This window comes from Dromaius novaehollandiae, chromosome 10 (assembly GCF_036370855.1).
Source record: "Dromaius novaehollandiae isolate bDroNov1 chromosome 10, bDroNov1.hap1, whole genome shotgun sequence".
Classification (NCBI taxonomy): domain Eukaryota; kingdom Metazoa; phylum Chordata; class Aves; order Casuariiformes; family Dromaiidae; genus Dromaius; species Dromaius novaehollandiae.
In genome coordinates, this window is record NC_088107.1 from 29,238,664 (window position 1) to 29,251,895 (window position 13,232).

Consider the following 13,232-nt stretch of genomic DNA (forward strand, 5'->3'; position numbering starts at 1 on the left):
AAAGTGAGGGTGTGGTAGGCAGAGCAGCTCCAGCCTGTGTCTGTGTTGTTGAGTAGTCTATGGGGTGTGTGTTGTAGCTGTGCTATCTTTTGCTCAGGTCTTGATGTTGCTCTTGTTTGCGCTCAAGGAGCGTGGCCCATGCTCTGCAGTGCTAGCGCGGCAGGCATCCATTGTCTTTTGCCTGGCCTGACTCATCAGCATTGTGCTAATGGATAGCATCTTGTTCTGTGCAGGCAGCTAAAAGGGGTGGCGTGTCACTCTGGCTTTGCATCGTGGCCATTTGCAGCCATCATTGAGGCCTCCTTGGCCGTTCCTCTTCTGAGGCCGCTCTTGTTTTGCATCTTCCTGGCGCCCTTTCAGGATTTTCTTCCCTGCATCGTCAGAGCCTCAGGTCTTCCTTGCTGGCCTCTTCTGCATCACTCTTCTCAGGTCTTCCTTGCTGGCCCCTTTCCATCACAGGCAGTAGCGTCTGACTCTTCTGTGGGCTCGTCCGGAGCATCAGAGCTGTGTGGTTGTGGCATTGTAGGGCTTTTTGGCTGGCAGCATCTTATGCATGGGAATAGTTCTTTTTGCATAGGGCTTTCCTTCATGTTTGTGTCTGTGTGTCTGTTCGGGGCTGGAGCTGCCTTGCCTGTGGGTGTTAGGAATGGTAGTGCGTGGAGTGTGGCAGTGATGGGCTGGAATAGTGATTGGTCAGCATCTGTGTGTTCCATTTTACATTGCTTTTTTGCAGATGCGGATTAGTGTTTGGATCTCTTGAGGGAGATGGAGGAAGGAAGGGGAATGCCGTAAGAAGGTGAGCTAGAGATTCCTTGTTGGAAGGAGTGTTGTGGTCAGTGGTTCCCTGGTTAATTTTTGCTTTGTGCTTGTAGGTGTGGAGCCTTGTGGAGAGCAAGTTGCTTGTGTCCGGGAGGAGCAGGGCAAGGTGAGTGTTGGTCTGAGAGAGGATGTAGAGCCCAGTGTAGGGCTGTTGTCTCGTTGGCACTGTTCTGGTTTTACAGGTGCCTGGTGGGCCTTGGCGTGGCGGCCAATGGCCCAGCAGTCAAGATGGGTGAGCAGAGCAGGCAAAGATGTTGTAGTGAGGTATTGTTGTGGTGGGGTGTGGTTTTGGCATCACCCCAAGGTGTGGTTGTCTCAGGTTTTGCAGGAAGTTGTGAAGAGGAGAAGTAGAGTGCTGAGAAGAGCCCGAGCAGGTAAGAGGGGGAGCTTTTTGGGTCAGAATTTTATTGTGTGGTAGGGTGATGCCGGGTTGCCTCTTGGTGATGTCTTTTGCTGTGCTTTTTCAGGTATGGTGTGGGCCTTTCCCAAGCATGGCTGAGGATTTCAGGTGAGTGGATTGGTGTTGGGCATTGTAGGGCTGGTGAGCGCTGCCTGCCAGAAGAGTCGCTTCATTATTTTGCTTTTTCCAGGTGCCATGGGCTTCCCTGCAGCCAGGATGCTGGTGTTTGGAATTGGCGCAGTTCAGGTGAGTGGAGCACCCATGGTGCTTTGGTGGAGAGTGCTCTTGCAGGTGAGGCTGGAGCCAACTGGCATGGGGGTGACTTCTTGTGCTCTGGTTTGGCAGGTGAAGGCAAATGTGGCAAGCAAAGGAAGATCGGAGAGGACAGGTCTGCCATTGAGGATGGCTCTTGAGGACCGATGGTGATGCAGAGCACTGGAAGAGCTAAGTTGATGGGCAAAGGGTGTTGGGGTGTCTTGACTGTGTGTGTGTGTGTGTGTGTGTGCAGGTGTGTGCTGATGTTCAGTGTAGAGTGGATGGTGGTTCTGGATGTGTGTGTGAGGCAGTGGGGTGTGCATGGCAGAAAGTGAGGGTATGCTAGGCAGAGCAGCTCCAGCCTGTGTCTGTGTTGTAGTGCAGTCTGTGGTGTGTGTTGTAGCTGTGCTATCTTTTGCTCAGGTCTTGATGTTGCTCTTGCTTGTTGTGCTCAAGGAGCACAGCCCATGCTCTGCAGCACTAGTGTGGCAGGCATCCACTGTCTTTTTGCCTGGCCTGACTCATCAGCATCGCTCCAATGGATTGTGTCTTGTTCTGTGCAGGCAGCTAAAAGGGGGTGGTCTGTTGCTCTGACTTCACATCATGGCTGTTTGCAGTCAGTCATCTTTGCAGCCATCATCGAGGCCTCATCGGCCAGACCTCTTCTGAGCCTGCTCTTGTTTTGTGTCTTCCTGGCGCCCTTTCAGGGTTTTCTCCCCGGTGTTGTCACAGCCTCAGGTCTTTCTTGCTGGCCTCTTCTGCATTGCTTTTCCCAGCTTTGCTGGCCCTTTTCCGTCACGGGTGGTGGCATCTAACTCTTTCGTGGGCTCATCCAGAGCATCAGAGCTGCACGGTTGTGGCATCATAGGTCTTTCTGGCTGGCAGTGTCTTCTGTGCTGCCATTTTTGTGTGTGTGTTTGGGGGGAGAGGGAGGGTTGAGAGGTGTGTAGTAATGGCAGTGGCCAGAGCAGAATAACTTATCCATGAAACTTCTTGGGGGGGTTTCAGTAAGAAGTAAAAGTATTCTTTTCTTTAAACTCTTTTTTGATTGGGTGGCCATTTGGGGGGATTCTTATTTATGCCAGTACAGTGTTACCTTTAAGAAAGGATGGAAGGAGATGGTTCTATTAGTAGGGGTGATGAATGGCTGGGATGGGAGTGAGTGGGCAGTTGTTTGGTTGTTGGGTGGGGTTGTTAGTGTGTCTAATCTTGTATGCATGTTCTTTTCTTTTTCCAGGCTCTAGTTAAAATTTCTTAGATGTTTAAAAAAAAAAAAAAACACACAGCTGGGGTTGTGCCCCCAGCTGGGTTTCTTTTCCCCCCCGTCAGTCCCCAATGCTCTGCAAGGTGGTGATCAATCACTGCCTGCGTGAGTGTGGAGCTTTGGCTTGGAGCTGGGTGTTTTCTAGGCAGGGTGGTTTTTGGAGGCACTTGGTCACCCTGTTATTGGGTTAGAGGGTTAGGGTCTGCCATTTAGGGTTGTGGTTAGGGCTGGTTGAGGTTAGGTTAGGGCCAGTTGGGGGTGGGGTTGGGGATTAGTTAACAGGCAAAAATATATTGGTGACGGCAATACAGAAAGAAAGACTAGTGTTTCACAGTGCTGTTGTTGTCTTTTAAATAAACTATCTCATCTTTCTGGGCTTTCTTATCTGACCTGAAAAATAGGAACAGTACTCCCTTGTATCACAGGTCATTTCAATGCATAATTAAAGAAGTCTGGTCAGAAGCTATGATGAAAATGCCCCATACTTGTGACTACTGAGAAAATAAATTGTGTGTTGCCATTTTCCCATTACTTCTAGGTGTTGAATCAGTTTCTTGTTGGGAGATAACATGAGTGTGCTACCAACATGCCTGAGAGGAATCACTATGTGGCCATTGAGGCTTATTCCCTCTGGACTAACAAAGCCAAGAGGTGAAGGTAACTTGCTTTTTTTTTTAAGCACATTAATAGGGAATCTTGGAATGATCACGTAGATCAAGGTTGATTCCCCCGGCTTCATACACGGTGTACCTTTTCCTCAGTAGCTTGGCTTTTGTGGATTTCTGTTACTGCTCAGCTATCTCCCCAAGGTTGCTGGTGAACTCTTCAGCAGTGAGGAGAGCCATTTCAATCAGTGCCTGTGTGGCACAGCTATTCACTTGTCTCCTCGTGGCTCGTGTTAAGTGTCTCCTGCTGGCAGTAATGGCATATGACTGCGCGTGGCTGTCTGTAACCTTCTACTTTATGCAACTGTCATGTCCTCAAAAGCCTATACACAGATGGTAATCATTTCCTATTTCATTGGCTTTGTCCATGCACTTGCACAAACTATCTCCACCTTCACATCCTCTTTCTGTAACTCCAGTGTTATCAGTCATTACTTCAGTGACTTTCCCTCTATGATCTAGCTTTCATGCTCTGAAACCTATAGCAATGAGATGGTACTTCATATTTTTGGTATATTTCATAGCATCTTTGCATCTCTGGCAATTCTAATCTCCTGTATGTATCTCATCTCCACCATCTTGAGGATCCACTCCTCCAAGGGCAGACACAAAGCCTTCTCCACATGTGCCACCCATCTGAGAGCTGTCTTGTTGTTTTATGGGACTACTGTTTTTATGTATGTTAGGTCAATGTCCAGCTACTCACTGGACTGAGATAAATGGGCCTCTCTGTTCTATACAGTGGTGACTCTGGTGCTGAATCCTATAATCTACAGCCTAAGGAATAAGGAGGTGAAGGATGCTCTGAGGAGAGTTTTAGGTCATAGTAGAGAAAATTCAGAAGAATTGATAGAAAGAGAACTTTGGGGAAAATTTATCAAAACCTTGATACAAAGAGTAGGACTTCCAAGGAAGACTTGATCAGCTTCTAAGGGTGAGATTTGGAAAGGTACTTAATTGTTAGAAGTGATTTTAGATAGACTTTTAACTGGTTGTATCTTCAATTTTTATCTTGAAAGATTGTGTTCCTCTGCTACTGAAACCTGGAGGAATCCTTACTTTTAACTTCCAAGTTCCAAGCGCAAACGGGACTCCTGGCTGAGGAGTGTGTGGCACAGCATTTCAGTTCTCTGTTCTATTAGGAACATTCGCCCTTATAGGAAAACCACCAGTCCATCAAGATGAGAAAAAGCTTTCAAAGATATTCAAGAGGAGAAAAATGTGATTTGAATTTTATGGCTGTTTCTGCTATGTTTTCAGTATATGAAAGGAGTATCCTCTTCCAGTGTGACACGAAGAACCTGAAGTTCTGGAAAGGAAATCTTAGAGAATAGACACCTGTGTTTTCACCCCCCAAACACTAGGGAAAGTAACTCTCCCTCTTCTGTCAAATCTCTCTCTTCTGTCAGTCATGACTACCTCCTTTTTTCCTATTCTGCCTGGAAACATGAAAAAATTACAGAAATTCAAGAAAGGTTTACTTCTAATTTTGCTACTATTGTAAAGTAACAAGAACTTATTCCTGCTTTTCACCTCTACATATCATCAGTTAACTTGAGGCAACTGAGTGAACTGGTAGTTATTTTAAGGACATTGGACATAATTTGAAATTTAAGCAAGCTGAAGTGTTCTTTCACTTATCTTATTTCAGTATTTTTTTTTTTTTTGACTTACCAACTACACATCTGTCATCAATGTGGTTTTGAGAATAAATGCAAATCATTTCTGGAAGTTGAGAAAGTTGGGAAAGGCTTTGGAATCCTTTTATCAATTCAACTAAGCTAGCTCTAGGGATAGGTGTTGTGTCACTAATAGATGTTCCATCCCTTCTGGCTGAGTTTTTGAATATTGTCCCTCAGTTGGCAGAAGGAGTTTAAGTCTTTATTGAGCTGAAAGTGACGGAATTAATCTCAGACAGGTGAGAGGTCCCTGCTTCTGCATGAGGCTTACAGTCAAAGTGAGATGGAAAGAGGTCTTGCAGATTCCCTTTGCGTTCCACTGCATGTCTGTTAGGGCTTTTATTTCCCCTGACTTTCTCTCCTTAAAGCTGTGCATAGAGATGGCAAAGATTGTGTCCCTGTGATCATCTGTGGCACACTAAAGAAGGATTTTACAAGTCTCTTTTTGTCAGACTGCTGCCAGCATATTTTACACTGAGAGGTAATGTGACTGAGAAACGTAATTATTTTTGCCCAAAGACACATGACTAAGGAGAAAACTTATCTTCAGTATGTTATAGTCTGAATTTTGATCAAGTAGTGATGATTAAAGGTCATTGCTATCTCAGAAGCCATTTATTTCAATATTGCTAAAATTAGAATATGCACAGGGTAGTAAAAACATTTGGACTATGTGCACTATTATCCCACTGGCCTGACAGTCCTAAAAAGTAGGAAAAAGTGTGTGACAGTATAACCTTTTGGTCCTGCTATTTGTCATCTTTCTGTTGCTGCAGAGGCTGAAGCTCAAGGTTTATCTCTTGTTTCTGATTATTAAGTATCATCAGATATGTGAAGTTCACAGTTTTCATACTTCTCTGTTCAAGATAAGGACAGTGCAACATTGATATGTGAGATTTTTTTAAGCCAGATTTCTGAGTTGTCCAAAATTGTCTTTTTCAGTGGACTGCCAGCTCAAAGGAAGGAAATAGCTTGAAAAGAAATCACAGACATCATTTTATTTTACTGTGTATATTTAAAGGTCTCCGGGAAGAGCAATGTACAATACTACTCTTCTAGAAAAAGACAGGTAGATGGTCATCAGAGAGCTTACCTCCACAGCAGTGAGTCATATCTGCACACCTTCTCTCCCTGTACTGGTGTTTAAGATATTCAAAGCCATCTAGCAGGTTCAGTTTCCTCCTCTGTGCTACTTTCATGGCCAAACCAGTGGCTTTTTGTTCTCTAAGAGCCAGCTCCCTGAGTCAGATGTGATGTGATCCAAAATCAGAACTCAGGGTAGGATTAAATTGCAGTAGTGTAGACTTGAAATAATTCCATAAATCTGAGCTGGTCACTCTACATTCTTACTGTAATTCATAGATATAAATATATACCTGATAATATATATCAGCAGCATTGGGGCAGTCATTGATATTTGTGGTGGAGGCTGATCTCCAAAGATCTCCCATCTTTGGGCAAATGATACTTCTATTCAGTGGTGAATTCCTACTTCTCTAACCTGCCTTCTGCATTAGAGAGAAATGTTGAAACACTGAAATGTCTTCCTGGTCAATTATGCTAAATTTCAATGGAGAAATCAAAATGCTTCATTTTGAATCATTAATTTCTTTATTGAAATTAAGATATTTTTCAATATGTATATCATAGACATTGTAATACAGTCATATAATATGTAATAATATAGTGTATTTTGAGTTAAATGAAACTAGACAAAGTTCATATGAAACATGCTTTTGAAACTGGAAGTGCTTCTCAATCTAAAATGTAACAGTGGATCAAAGTCAAACTATACCAGCTGACTAGCTGGGCAGTTGGTTTAAAAGGAAGTCCTAAAAACATGGGAATAGGAGCACTTACAGAGCTGTGTTTTTTTGTTTTTTTTCCTCTCTCCTTGGAATATGTGCTGGAAGAGGGAAGGGAACCCATGGGAAAATGGAGGCACTGTGGGATGTGTGGAGGAATACTGGGGCTATTAAGGTAGTGGTAATTCTGCATGTGTGTGTCCATCGCATGCATCTCTAAGCACACAAGATTTATCAACTGAAAATAATTGAGTATGTAATTACCTCCCAGGAACAGCTTTTGGGAAAGATGTCTTCAGATCTGCATGGGGGTGAGAGCAGACTGAAATTGCAGTGGTGGCTATGGCCTAAAACTGGGGGGGGCTCATCTAGACTTCAGGGAGAAATAACAGAATGGTGAAAACAGTGAATTTAGGAGCAGAGTTAGCCATCTACAAACCTGGGACATGTCTGCAGAGGATGTCTAAATGACTTTTTTGTAATTTCTGATCACCTCACAGCCTGTTATTGCTTGAAATAAGATAAAGCCTGGCCTCAGCTCAGTTCTGCCATTATGAGCATTCATTCATGTCATTACCTGTGGAGGCTAGGTTGAATGCCAGTCTGGACTTCCAGCTGTTTGAGTTTATCTAGGTAGCGCCCTAAACTGCACTTCTGATGCTCACTTTTGTCACTTGCTCCAATTATTCTTTTCTTCTCCTGCCACTAGGCTGAGTCACGTCTCCTTTTAGTCTCCTACTCCCTTTCTTTGCCTTCCCTCCATCCAGAGTCAGTGTTCTCATGCACAATCTAACCAGGCCACCACAGTGGGACTTTTTTTTTTTCTCCAAACAGCCTCTGGAGTCTTTCTCAGCTGAGTCCCTTGCTCCATGAGTTCAGCCAGATCTTGGCACTTACCTCACAGACCCCCTCGGTGTTGGCTGTAGCCTGTCTGGCCACCAACACATACAAGTTCCCCCACCTCCTGGACTATGCCTTCAGCCATAGCCTTGCAACAGCAGCCAGCTTATCCTCAGTCCTGAGTTTTTTTCCAATCTGAAAGGCAGTGCATCATAATAAAGTTAGAGCTCATATTCACTGGTGGGGGCAAGTGGTATCTCTGCGTGGTCTAACATTGTGTGAAAATAGTCTGGGATGCCAAAGGTCTTTCCAGGACAGGGGACTGAGCTCTGTATTTCCAAGTCTGTAGGTAGCAGCCTTCACTTGGGTCTGTCAGTTGATGCATATGGGGGAACTGGGATGGAGGTATTCTTGATCTTTGATATAGTAGGGAACATGGCAGTGGAAAATAGAATTTGGCATCCTTAATGGAACTGTGGGGTGCTTGTCGGGCAGGGTTTAGGATAAGAGTTGCACTGGCAGAGCTGAAGGGTTGGCTGACAGGCTTCTCAGCAGTTGAATTTTGTTGCCAAACCTGAAAGTAGGCCACAGAGTTGTGCAGGGACAGCCCTGAAGAGCTGGAATTTATTGCTCGCTACTAAGGATACGGAAAAACAAGGACACAATTGCCAATTTTTGGGAGGGGGCTGTTCTTCCCTGTCCTACTCCTTCAGTAACCACCTCCATTTATCCCCCACTGAAATTTTCCAGGATTCTGCTGTGTTGGGGTCTTGGCAATTTTGCTGCCATTAGTAATCTGTTGCCCAAGGCAACCCCTCTGCTCTGCCTAATAACCTGAGAGAGGTGGCAGGAGAGAGAACAAATTGGGCTGGATTATGTATACTGTCAGATTTCAACTATTTTATTTTAGAAGTTCTTTCTTCCAGAAAGGGAAACCTGTTTCATAACCTGTGGCAGTGATGGACTTCAACACTGGATTTCTCAACTGCCAGTTTGATTTCTCTCAGCATGAAGATGTGTCCCTCTAAGAAGACATTTTGTGCTGGTGAGGCAAAATGGAGAGACTGTGGAAAGCAGGCACATCAGGCTGATACTTATTAACTGATGACTAGTAATATTTGATGGATTCTAACATAGCCATAAGACCAAAAGTGTGGAATTTCAGATTTTTTTAAATTGCTTGATCTGTAATTGTGAAACTCTAATTTCCTGGTTTCTTTTTTTAAGCTCTACCTTTCCTCCAGGGGAAACGTCTGTGACTTTTTTGCTTTTCTATGAGGAAACACTATGCAGATTATTGCATGTATTGAATTGAAATAATCACTCCGACTATGACAGGGAAGCCAAATACAAATTCTGAGTAGGTTACAGTTTTAAAAGGAGCCTGTGTCTACAGACTCACAGCAAGCATTTTAATATAATTGGTTTGTCTTTCCAGGAAATTACTTAGGATGACTTTAATAAGGTCTCAGTAGGTACAGTTAAAAAACTTGTGCCTGACAAGTTGCAATGATGCAACTTGGCAAATGAGTTTGCAAGTGTGTTTAAATTGGCTCCAGTGTGCATCATTAAAATCTCAAGTTCTTTCACTCCTCGAAATTCGCAGCTCTCTCATTTTACAGTCAGATTGATTATTGCTCTAATCTAGGGATGGTGAGAGACTGCCTTAAAGGAGAAGCATCCTGTGAAAACTGGCAGGATTTCTACAATGCTTTTGTTGTATCTCAAGAAAACCAGAGAGACCCTGGTCTAATCTATTTCATTTAAAGATGATGGGTCAAACAGAGCTGGCTGCATTGCACTATTGAGGGTGCAGTTTTAAAACTGCCTGGACTAAGCTGGTTTTGAACTATTCTGTTTTTTGCTGGGATGACACACAGCTGACTGAAGAATCTGGTCTACATAGCAAAGGGAGTAAACTCAGGAATGGTTCCTGGCAAAGATAAGGCCAAGTCACAAGTTTCACTGTTTTCTTCTGTTGTCCCAGGCATCCTACTCTGCAGATTTCTTCTTGCTACTCCATCTTCTTTGCAGAACCTGGAAAATATGGGACAAAGGTTTGATTAGAAACCTAATTTTTAATTTAATTTTAGAATAAGCAACATTTTGAGGGAGCCTAGCAGTGAGTATGGAGCCCACCTGCAATGTGAGTTGCAATGAGGGATTATTCCCTTCCAACAGAACTATCTCAGAGCATCTTATCTCTATGAAACACAAATGGCCATGAAAGGGAAAAGGATTGTTTTCAGCCTCATGTCTAAAGTCAGCAGCTAAGTCTGTAATTGGCCTGGAGTATAAGGAGCATCCTTAGCTGGCAAGCTCAAGACCTGACAAAGCTCAGTAATCCCACTATTAGTCAATATCAGATTGCTTTGATTGCATTACACTAGGAACATAGTTCTGGTGTGGCATGAGGGGGGTGAACAAAGTCCTTCTCCAGGCAAACAGTTGCCCCTGCTGCCTGTGTAAACCCCATAGTGACAGATCCTCAGGTATAAGGCTAACGATCCTCAGTGGAAGCACCAGTCTGCAGGGTTACATAATGCAATAGCATTCACAGTGAGGAAAAAAAGAGGCCTAAATGAATCTTAACAGCAGTATTGCATGCATAAAAAGACTTTTCCTTTCCTTCTGAGCTTTCTATTTGCTTTGAGATCCAAAGCTAAGATTCAAAATCTAGGAAAAAAAAAAAACAGCCAGGAAATTGCAATAATAATGAATGTATAGATTTAAAAATGTGTGGCTGTGCACCAGGGGGGATGGCTGCTTATTTGTTCTGTCCTGCTTCCTGCACTGTGGATCAAGATGAAACTCCAGATTTCGGTTCCCTCAAACATCCTGAACTTAGAGACCCTTTTGGAGAGTAGGTGCCTTTGGCAGGGCAGGAGTTTGGTAGGGAATCTGCAACGTGAATGCAGATTAGACACAATTGAGAGCTGCAGGGTGCGCAGTCTTGGCCACAGCCAGGCCTCTGAACTGGCAGAGGGAGAGAGACTCTCCCAGTGGGCCAAGAGGGCCAGGGCTAAGTTTTTTGCAACCAAAAAAGCCCCAGAGAGGTGTTGACCTGGAAAGTAGGGCTCAAAGGAAGAACTGTTTTTCCAAGGACTCACTGAATTCAGAGGTGTGTGTTTAAAAACTTTCGATTTAAATTGCTCCCCCAGCAGGCCTGGGATTATTTGGGCCCAGTATATCATCTACTAGTGCACGCATATATAGACTCCTAAGATTTTTTTTTTTTAATTACCATTTCATCATAAAACAGAATGGAAGAACTGCAACTTTAAAGTGCACATCCTCAATTAGAAATTTCCTGTGGCGGCCATAACAAAATAAGCAGGTTGAGTAGTAGCAGATGGCTTTGGATGATAGAGCCCTTTGGATTAATAAGATCTGAAACAAGGAGTTTACACTGTACTACATATATCCAGCAAGTTAGGGGTCTGAAATAGTAACATTTGAAGGAGTTGCACCACCGAAGTACCTCTAAACTACTTTGAAGTACTCATAGGTGAAGAGCACTACTTGTGAAATGGGATTTTTACCCAGAGGCAGAATACCCTTTTTACAAGCAATATGTAACATCTACTTGCAATTGGGTTAAAGGCCTCATTTTTTTTCCTGAGTAATACTTCACAAGTATTGAAATTATTGCGTATGGACTGAATATTTCAGTACCTAGAATACACAGAGGCTAGTAATGCTATTCTTATGAAATATTTCTCTACTTATGTAAAATTCACTAGGCCTTGGTAACCATATGACAAAACTGATAAAAAGAACAGCATAATACAGACACAGCTGAGGGAGCTTTTGGTAATTGCTGATATTTTCCTGAGGGCTTGAAGACTGCACTTGCATTTGGTACATAATAGTGGCACAGAGTTCACAAGCATCTTGGGAGTCAGTAACATTGTATTCACAAACCTAGACCTTTTTAGTCTTGGGCTAACAACATCACAACCAGCCTGGTTAATTGGAAGGCCTGATTAGATTTGGCTAAGACCATATCTCAGATATTGTCCTGTGTTTCTACTTTTAATTAACCAATACAACTAAGAATATGCCTACAATGACACATCTGAAAACTAGATGCGGCATTGAGAGCCAGCAGCCCAAAACTCTCTATAGTCACGGGAGAATCTCACCTTGATGGAGCAATGTGTCCCAACCTAAAAGAGGTTCCTGAGATACATGACGTGAACCGCTCATTGAACTTGTTTATACTTTCACATATAACTACACCACTACCTTTTATAAGTGTACATTTTGATGAGATAGTTAGCTATACCACATACTTCATGCTGATGGCTAGCAATGTATGGTTTGGCAGAATGTCAGACATTGCATTGTAACAGGATTGGATTATCTGCACTGGGATCTAGCTGTAAGGTCTCCGATTAAAAGTACCAGAAAGGGAATATCTCACAGGCAGGAGGTCCATTCGTTTGGCTAGTGTTAGCACATCATCGCTTGACTATCCGTACAGCAATGGATTTTGGAGCCTTGTATCACATAGAGATTTTCATGAAGTATCGCCCTCTTGTGGCTGTCCAACAAAAGATGGGTAACTCAGGAAGTTTTCAGTTAGTGGAGATCCCATTAAGCCAGTTTGGGAAGATGGAAGGGCACAGCCCTAGTTCTGCTCCTAGGTGTACATGAGATTTATCTGTTCACTGTCTATTTCTGGCATCTGTTGGGTTTATTGCATACTGATTACCTCCATTCTCTGTTTCGAAACTTCATGGGATATGTGATTTCTGATGGTCCTAGGGCTTACTGCAGTACACAGAAAGAGAACTGGACCTCATGAATTTATTCCAGCTGAAGGTCTATGCAAGCATTCCAGGGGAGACCTGTGTTTGGTAATCCCTAGAGAATCCCAGCATATCTTCTAACACATACGTGGGAGTCTTAATTTTATGAGTCACACACTGCAAACATAGAGAACAGACTTTAGGAGTGATTGATAAACAATATTATCCATGTTAACACTGCAAAAGTTATTGGTTGGTAGTGTTGGAACAGCAACATATACACCATCCTGTGCATCCAGTTCTGGAACAAGAGTGGGATTTTTTGATTGTTCTCCCAAGTAGTGCTGGTAATTTGTGTTCATTCTTATGCCTGGGTACACATCCACTTCAAGTAGTGCATAGATTTCACAAGTGGTTTACCTGTTGTCTTTTCAGGAGGAGCTGTACAAAATTAAAAGGTTGCTCCTGTGAAAGAATTGGATATTGTTCATAAAATCAACACAGAAGGAGTTTAGAGGATGCTGTGCTAGCTGTCCTTGCAAAGCCATTACAGCACTTCCACAGCAGTCATTCAGGATCTGTTCTTTAGTCTGCAAAGACTTGGAATGTATGTGTTACCACTGCCCTTTCCTAAGGTATGTTCTTTTGCTGGGGAGCTGTTGCCACATTTATTTTGGCCTAATCTGTGTAAGAGGTTGATTTCAAACTTCACACTAAGACAAACTGGCTTAAAAAACCATTTGTGAACAAG

At 43.2% G+C, this 13,232-nt stretch overlaps 1 long non-coding RNA gene across 1 annotated transcript; it reads left to right on the plus strand.

Annotated features, from left to right (window-relative positions):
* Window positions 1–731: 731 nt before the first annotated feature.
* On the plus strand, window positions 732–1,180 carry LOC135329398 (uncharacterized). The gene is made up of 4 exons (XR_010390859.1): window positions 732–796; window positions 873–925; window positions 1,002–1,051; window positions 1,139–1,180. It is a non-coding gene; the product is annotated as an uncharacterized LOC135329398 (long non-coding RNA).
* Window positions 1,181–13,232: the final 12,052 nt, after the last annotated feature.